At 31.1% G+C, this 9073-nt stretch overlaps 1 non-coding gene across 1 annotated transcript; it reads left to right on the top strand.

The window, feature by feature from the left end:
- The first annotated feature begins 8601 nt into the window (after positions 1–8601).
- Trnaa-cgc (transfer RNA alanine (anticodon CGC)) lies at positions 8602–8674 on the top strand. Its single transcript has one exon. It is a non-coding gene; the product is annotated as a tRNA-Ala (tRNA).
- Positions 8675–9073: the final 399 nt, after the last annotated feature.

Genomic DNA, 9073 nt, shown 5'->3' on the forward strand with positions numbered 1-9073 from the left:
CATTTCACCCTAGGCAGACATCATGTACATCTGTTCTTAGAGATGAGGCAAAACATGATTCATTTAGCATTTTTATCCTAAGGTTCATCCACTGCTTTGGAGGTTGAAGTTGAATATTGTGAGAAACATGTGTTTGAGTTTGATGGTCTTTTAATGAACTAGAGAAATACCTAATATAGCTGGAATTACAGTATCCTTTCAGATGGAGTCACCATCTTCAGAAATTTGAGGAAGTATAAGAAAGAACATACTGCTCTATTGGGTTGTAGGGAATAGAGAAAGGTTCTATAATTTACATCATAAATTGCTTATGTGATTCACAAAAATTGCCTCTACTATGTGTACTCAGATCATCATCAACTAAATTTGATCATTGTGTCTGTAGGAAACATTGCATGATTTTGTGTTGGAATGGGTCAAATAATTTTACAGTTGAGTAAACCGAACCTCATTAGAGCTAATTGTTCTCATTAGGTCACACACCTTATGAGAGAGAGACAGAGGAAAACAAAAGAAGATGTAGTACCTAAAACTTTGTTTTACTTTCAGGAATATTTTGTATGCAATTAACATACTTTCTGACTATTAGCTTAAACATTTGGGATATTTATTGTCCCATATAATGAAATCTCCAGAAAAGAACAGGTGGATCATGGTTGAGAAATTCAATAGTTCAACAGTTAATCCAAGATTGAGGTTATTTCCATATCTCCACCATGTTATCCTATAAGTGACAGTTTGATCCTCAGTGGATTCACCTTTAATTATAAAATATTTTAGCTTCAGACATTCCCTGGAACAGCCTGATTACTTGTTTCCATCCAGTGGAACAGATAAAAACTTCTTCCTCAAGTACAAAGGCATAGCCTTTAATTCAGTTTGGTCAAATAAAGTCACTCCAGGCTCATACAATTAAAGTCAGCTAAAGGACAAGTGATAAAGAACACAAAGATAAGGAATGATGAAGGCAATAGTGATGATGAAATTGATAAAACAACCCTTAGTATATATTATGTGTCAGATTCACATTTACATCATGTACATATTAACATATACAACACATATGTATTACATATATATATATATATATATATATATATGAATGTATGTGTATGCATGAGGAATGGAAGCTGCCTAGGTAACAAGTAATATTAACAACACTCTCTCTCTCTCTCTCTCTCTCTCTCTCTCTCTCTCTCTCAGTCTCTCTCTCTCTTTGTTTCTCTCTCTCTCTCATGGTACTGTGCATTTAACCCAGGAATGCTCTAGCACTAAGCTATATGCCCAGTCCTGTTTCAGTTGTGTTTTTGAGACAAGGTTTCTCTGATTTACCCAGGCTGGCTTTGAATCCATTATCCTCCTGCCTCAACCTCTCAAGTTACTGCACCAAACAGCAACAGTCTCTTAAATCCTAGTGCCCTACAGGACATGATGTGTTTAAGAAAAACAATTAATGAACAAAAACCTCTGTGGAATTATTTTGATATTGTTGTGTTATATTATGAATTAATAAAATATAGGAGAATATTAGGGTTTGGGGTGACCCTAAAGTTTATTTAGTTAAAACACTTCACTTAATTTTCCTTCAACTATATATTCCATGTAAAAAGTAATCATAGCCCCAAAGTAAAACACAAAACTATAAATATCCTAGAACAATTCAGCAGAAAATCTAGATGGCCTTGGGTTTGGTGATGATTTTTTAGGTACAACACACAAGGCACAATTCTTGAAAGAAAAAATATAAGACATAAGATACAAGATTTCACTAAAATTAAAGATGCTCTGTGAAAAACACTTTCAAGACAATAAAAGGATAAGCCAAAAACATATAGTGTATAATCACAAGAGAAGTATTTGATAAATAACTGTTTTAAAAAATAACGAATTCTTAAAACTCGACAACATGGAAACAAAGAAAATGTACATATGGCATATAAGCATGTGATTAAATGCCCCAAATACGTCATTAGAGAAATGAAAATTTAAACTATATACCTATTAGAATGGCAGAACACCAACACCAGTGAGAATTTGGAGCAAGAAAAATTCATTCATATTCTTTTGGGAATTCTCATTCTGGTGAGAATGCAAAATGCTACATTCATTTTGGAAGAGAGTTTGGCAATTTCTTATAAAACTAAACATATTCTTACCATATGATACAGCAATCAAAGTCCTTGGTATTTACCCAAGGGGGTTCAAAACTTATGTCTTGCAAAAACACAGATGTTTATAACAACTTAAGTCATAGCCTCCACAAATTGGAAGCAACCAAGATGTTTTCAGTACATAAACATATTAAGTATAGTAATCCAGATAATAGAATATCATTCAGCACTAAAAAGAAATGAGTTATCAAGTCATGAAAAGCTAGTGAACTTAAATGTATATTGCTAAGTGAAAGAAGACACTCAAAAAGGAGAAATACTTTGTGATTCTAAATATGTGATGTTCCAGAAATGGAAAAGTTGTTTAGATGTAAAAAGTTCAGGCTAATGATTGTTAGGGTTGCAGGCAAGAAAGGGAAAGTGAACAACAGAATCAGGGGACTTTCAGGGTAGAGAATGTATTCTATACCATGACATGATGGATACCTGTCATTATAAATTTGTCCAGATTTATAGAACACAAAATACTCAAAGTCAATTTTAATGTAAACTATGAATTTGGGGGGACAGTGAAGTTATGTTCATCACTTGTAATGTATTTCCATTCTGGTGGGGGATACAACAATGGAGGCCATGCCTGTGTGGAGGAAGGGGACATGGTGTATCTCATGGTGTAAAATTCAGTACCTTATACTGAATTTTTGTTATGAACATACAGCTGCTCTAAAAAAAAAAAAAAATCAACCACACTCTTGAAACTCTTAAGGGGCAAAAAAACTTATACTCTGGTAAGTCACTACATTATTCCAATGAAGGCTTGTGAAGAAGAGGTAGTTTATAAAACCCCAGCAAAGGTAACTTCCTTCCCCCCACCCCTTTCTCTGACCTCAAAATAATTCATTGCAATTCACTATCCTTATTTTTAAAACACATAAAAATGTGAACTTGCAGTTTCCTTTTACCCTTTAGAAATCTTTTGTTGTATTTTTGTTTTAGTTTGAGACTGGCATAACTTTTAAACTCTTAGTTGAGGTATAATTATGAATTTTCACTAATTTAACATTTACATATGCAGCATCCAGATCAACAAAAGATAAACACCAGTAAGTGTCACCCAGCTCTCAGTAATTATATTGGTTTCATTAGTTATGACTCAATTCTTTTATAACTCATTGCAGTCCAATTTCTGTCTCTCATTCTCCATTCATTTTCTGAGGTGGGAACATAGAATCCAGGTAATTCAGGTATTGCCAGTGTCTTTAGGGGAACTTCAGTCCCTAAATGCATTTTAGCCTTTAGCGTGTTTGATTAAAACTCAGGTCACCACCTAATACTACCCATGATGTTGGAGTCTAACACAATATTACATAGATGAAGAATATTTAGTTCTCAAACCCTTCAGTCTTTATTTGATACCTAAACACTCCAAAATTTTAATAAAGAGGACAGTGATGAATAAAAAAACATTATTCTCTCAGCTGAAAACATTCACCCTCATTTATGTCAAATTATTAAATACACAGAGATTAGACTTATTAGACTTCACACTTTTTAAACCTATGAGACACACTTCAGACTTATTAGACATCATGACTTCACTTCACTTGCTTGCTTATATTAGTAAGACTATTGAAAACTGATTCTGTAGGGTATTAATGTCTTTCCTGAGGCTCTCTAGGAAAACAACATAAGTCCTCATTCAACTTCCAATAAATACTTAATGGTTGATGAATATTTCCTCAAATAATTAAATAAGTTTTTATTTTCTTTGTTTCACAAAATATTCTTCCACGGACATGAATTATTAGAGTAAAACTAACTTTATTTTCTTAATTGAATAGTAAATAGAATGTATATTTATTTCATCTTGGTGGTATATAGTTTTTTCTATTCTTTTTCATGTGCCATAATCTTTTTAGTAAACTTCAAGAATATAAACTTTATTTCCAAATAATAGCTATGTGAATAATTCAATCCATTCAGGAAATAACCAGAAACATAAATATTTTATCTTTTAAATACTAAATTAAATAGTAGCACATTTAAAAAGTCATCATAGTATATGTGTACACAGAATTTGGATTTTCTAATGGAAGTTTTTATTCAACAGTCCTATGAAGATGTTTAGTGTGAACCTCTTTGGTAATCGTTAGTTGCTGAAAATACATGGATTTGAACTAATCAGAATATTCAGAATATCTAAGAATTTCATCAATAATTATCACTAAAGTACATTAGAAAGACTATTTTTAATAAACAGCACTTATATAAAAACTTATTAAAATCAAACTACCTTCCCTTCAGTGAGTTCTTCAGGTGTGATTATTTAAAATTTCTTAGCTATGGAATTTAATGTGATGTGTTAAAATGAAATTCTATAGATATTAACAACTACTTCCTACATTTAGGTTTTATCCAGAGAGCTTTGACAGTGTTCTTTTACCCTTGAAATAGATGGTGTCATTGCTACAGCTGAGGATAAAATGTATCAATACATGAATGGCATAAACGTATATGTACAATATATCTCCATATCTCTCCATATAGACATCTATGTGTATGTATTTTTGTATGTACACAAGTGTATTATGTAAATGTATATCCTGAGTTAGAGAAAATAATACAAGTTCTCAGTAGATAAAATGTACATACAGATAATTTTGTCAGACATTTGGAACTAGAGGAAATGAAAAAGAAGGAGCATTGGAGGTTTGAATGAGTACAATTTCTTAAAGTACATATCCAAATAATGTATTTAACATTCAGAACGCTACAAAAAAGGAATTTGCAAACGGTACAAAGTCTTTCTTTTTTTTAATTTTTTTTTAGATGTTAATGGACCTTTATTTTATTCAATTTTTATGTGGTGCTGAGAATTGAACCCAGTGCCTCACACATGCCAGGCAAGTGTCCGCAACTGAGCCAGAACCCTAGCCCACAAAGTCTTTCAAAGAGCTTCTTATTTAAATTAAAAGACAGAAAACAATGACTTCGTTTCACAAATTTGACTGAATTTTATCTTTCCCCCAAAATCTAAGGAGTACATCATTCAGAGTCAATATGAACAGAGGATTCTACAAATTACCATCTGCAATAATAACAAGTTAAATAATCATTATCCCCACTTCTCTTTGGATAATGTTTAACAATTAATGTTTAACATTTAACAATTTGAATTTTCTTAAGTATCTTCATAAAGCTCAGATTATTAGATATTTACAAATTGAAAGATCAGGTCACTTAAATCACACATACTCATACACAAACACATGCATACTCCAAGATCTAAAGAAAAATTCTTACAAGTTTCCATTTTAGATTTATATATCTTTCAATCTTGGGAATCACAGAAGTACTTATAACAACTTTTTCAGACATCTAGGTTTATAGAGTAGTTTACATTTTATTGAAATCATATTTTTCTAGCCTTTATTAATTCAGATAGCTGTTTTAAAATGACAAGTGATTTATCTCTTCATCAGCATTTGACAGCTATTTCAGAAGCTATAGAATGTTTTGAAGATTTATAAAGGGTTTTAAATTGATTAAAATGTTTCACATTAAAAAGCAATCTTCACAGTAATGATAAAGTCTGACAATAAGCTCTTAGAAAACACCTTCAGAATATTTCTTTTTCCATTTCTCACATAAGCTCAGAGAGTCTAAGATTCTTAGTTTACCATTAAAATAGTAACAAAATACTGAAAAGCCTTGCTCATCAAAAGACTTGTAAGTTTTATCATGTAGGTACACAATACCTATCATATAACATTCAGATCTAAAAATAAATATCAAGCTTATTTTATGTCACATCTATATGTATATAATTAAAATTTGTGACAATTATCTTGATATTTCTGAGTTATTTATTGTCCTATTCATCTGTATTGCAAGAGAATGTTAGGATTTGACTGGAATTATTACAAAGATTTAGATAAATTCCCAATTAATTTATGTCTACTAATACACATTGAAATTCAAACATCTAATTTAGCAGAATTAATTCAAGAAATATTTGCATATAATTATTGTTATTTAATTTATGTTTTATCAAAGTTAGAAAACACAGGATGTCAGTGCAAAAAAAAAAAAATGTCTCAGTGTTGCAGCAGAATATTTCTTACTGCTCAAAGAACTCCTCAAAACCGAAACTTTCCCCAAATTTTTTCATCTTGGTATCATTGAGGGACACAGAATGTTGAGAAAACAAAAGTGAAAAGATAAAAGGCAAAATCTAAAATATTCCTAAAGAAATTGATACCTTATCAGAACTGGGGATGAGCTATTAAGTTCCTATAAATATAAAGCAATAATTATTTTTCTCTTTCTTACTCAACAGCAGATTCCATAGAAATCCATATTAGGTAGAGATTTTCCAGCCATTCCACAACTATTCATTCTTCACAGGTAGATTTAACTTCTACATAAAACCCTTTTAATGATGTTTTTCCTTTGCTGGTTCCTCATCATCTTCTTGACCTTAAAATATTTATTTTCCCCAACACATTATCCTTGAAATGTTCTCCATTTGCCTCTTAGGTAAAATACAGTTATTATGCTGATGTATTCAAAATATGTATATCCCATCCCTAACTCACCCTGAATCCATTCCCATCTATTTAGTCCTATATTAGAGATCTACCTCATATTATCTTGTCCCAAATATATGTCTCAGTCCAAGCAATTGCAATGAATGGAAATTTATTCTTATGATGAGAAATGAAACCTTAGAAAATTCTTTTCTTCTCTCATTTACTTTTCCAAATTAACCTGCAAATCTTTTTGAACCCACCTTTGACATCTATCTAAATTTTGACCACCTTCCTTCCCTATCACCTGCTTTTTTCAAGTCATTTTCATTTGTCTCCTGCATTGTTTCTATAACTTGATAACATACCTTCCCATTCCCATATCATAATTCTATACATTGCTCTTCACAGAACAATCAAGTGATGCTGTTAAACCATAATCCAGACTGTAATTTATTCTTACCATGGTATACTTATATTTTATTTATTGAAATCTGAAACATGGCCTAATAATATTATATGATTTTGATATAATATCTAACACCTTTAGCATCCTGAAAAATAACAATACAATGACCAAGATTAATTGAACACAATTTGATGAAACTTTGTGTAAGTTTTCTTAATTAATTACCTGGAAAGGAGTGACTTTCAAAAGTCTTCAAATATTTAATGGAAAAAAAGTGTATTTTTATAGATTTTTTTTGTTAATTGTGAAAGGTGCTTTTATGATACTGAACAAAATAGCATAATATTTTGCCTCAAAAGTATTTAAGTATTCTGAATTTTAATTACCTTAATTGCTACTTGAAATATGATTTATAATAAGGATAATACAAATAGAATTAGAGTATTATTATTGTTTAATGTAGCTTTATTTTTCTCTTTTTAAAGTTTCTATTCAATTTTCCTTCATTGGTGGCTGACTAGGTATGCTTAAAATATTATTATAAAGGATCAGTTGAAGAATAATCTAAAAGCTAAGAGAAAAGCCCAAAGGAATCAGTATAATTGTGGAAGATGTTAGCACCACTGACAAGTTCTGCTGGACCTTTCACTCTCTGTGTGTGGAGAATTGCATTTCTCTATCTCTCAAAGTTAGTTGTGGTCAATCTCACCAAGTTAGTTGTCATAAGACTCATTGGCATGAGAACCTAAATGATTTTTCTCTTCAGACAAGAATGCATTTAAAAGGCAGTAGTGTTTCTATGCTTTCCTCTCCCTGTTATCATTTGTAGAGATATTCTACCTGAGGGAACCTTTGCTAGCATGATCACAGGTTAGAATATTGTCAGCAGAGACCTCTCTAATATGCAGTAAGCATGCAGTTGCTTTAAGACCTTTACATTTTGGAGTTTTATATTTACGTTTTACTACAGTATGACTTAGACTGGGTTAAGAGTATACTTTTAAAATAGTCAGATGAAAGACTCAACAACAATGCCCATATGAAACTTTCGATGAACTATTCTTAGCATTTCCCTAAATACAGACGGAGAAAGACAGATCATGCTTCTGAGTACAGCTTATAATAAGAAAGGTAGAATCCAAAATACAAGGAAATAAAAACAACTTGCAAAAATAGTTACTCTGTAGGTAGATAAAAATCAAAGGATTAAGAAAACAAAAATGTACATATTAAAATTTTTAGAGAAAATAGTATCCCAAAAAACAATTGCACATTTTTAAAAGTAAGGTGAAAGTGAAAACCACAATACAAATTTTGACTAATAAGATTAAGAAATTGTTCAGGAAAACAGAGTAAAATGACAATGATATTAAATAGGAGAGAGGAAAAGAAACAGTATGACTCAAGGGTAAGATATACATAACCTTTAAATAATTGATTTCTCTAAAACATAGAAGAGAGGAAATAATTAGAACAAATATTAAAATAACCAAATATTTTTCTCAAAATATAAAGCTTGATATTCTTGATTAAAAAAGAGTATTTGGGGGCTGGGGATATAGCTCAGTTGGTAGAGTGTTTGCCTCGCAAGCACAAGGCCCTGGGTTCAATCCCCAGTACTGCCAAAAAAAAAAAAAAAAAAAAGAGTACTTGGTACAGTACATAAAATTTGACCTAACCCAATATCATGAAATAAATTCTAAATGAATGGATTGCACAAGAATTTTCCCAAATTGGGAGCATACATTGGTCTTCATTTTAAACAATTTTTTCCTTAGTTTTCAATCTTATTTACTGATATTCTTCTTTCTCAAAATCCATAGGCGTTTTAAAATACATTACCAAAGTTAACTCATCTTAGTAGTATGTTGAAATCTGAATTAAATATGAGTGTTCATGTTTGTGATCCTGAGGAAGTATTGCTTTAAGTATCCACAGTCAGGAAAAGTGACAGATAAAACAGAGAGAGACATAATGAATGGTTCCTTTGCATGTACCTTAGTCATAGCTTGAATTTGAATGTA

The sequence above is a fragment of the Sciurus carolinensis genome, chromosome 8 (genome assembly GCF_902686445.1).
Source record: "Sciurus carolinensis chromosome 8, mSciCar1.2, whole genome shotgun sequence".
Lineage (NCBI taxonomy): Eukaryota > Metazoa > Chordata > Mammalia > Rodentia > Sciuridae > Sciurus > Sciurus carolinensis.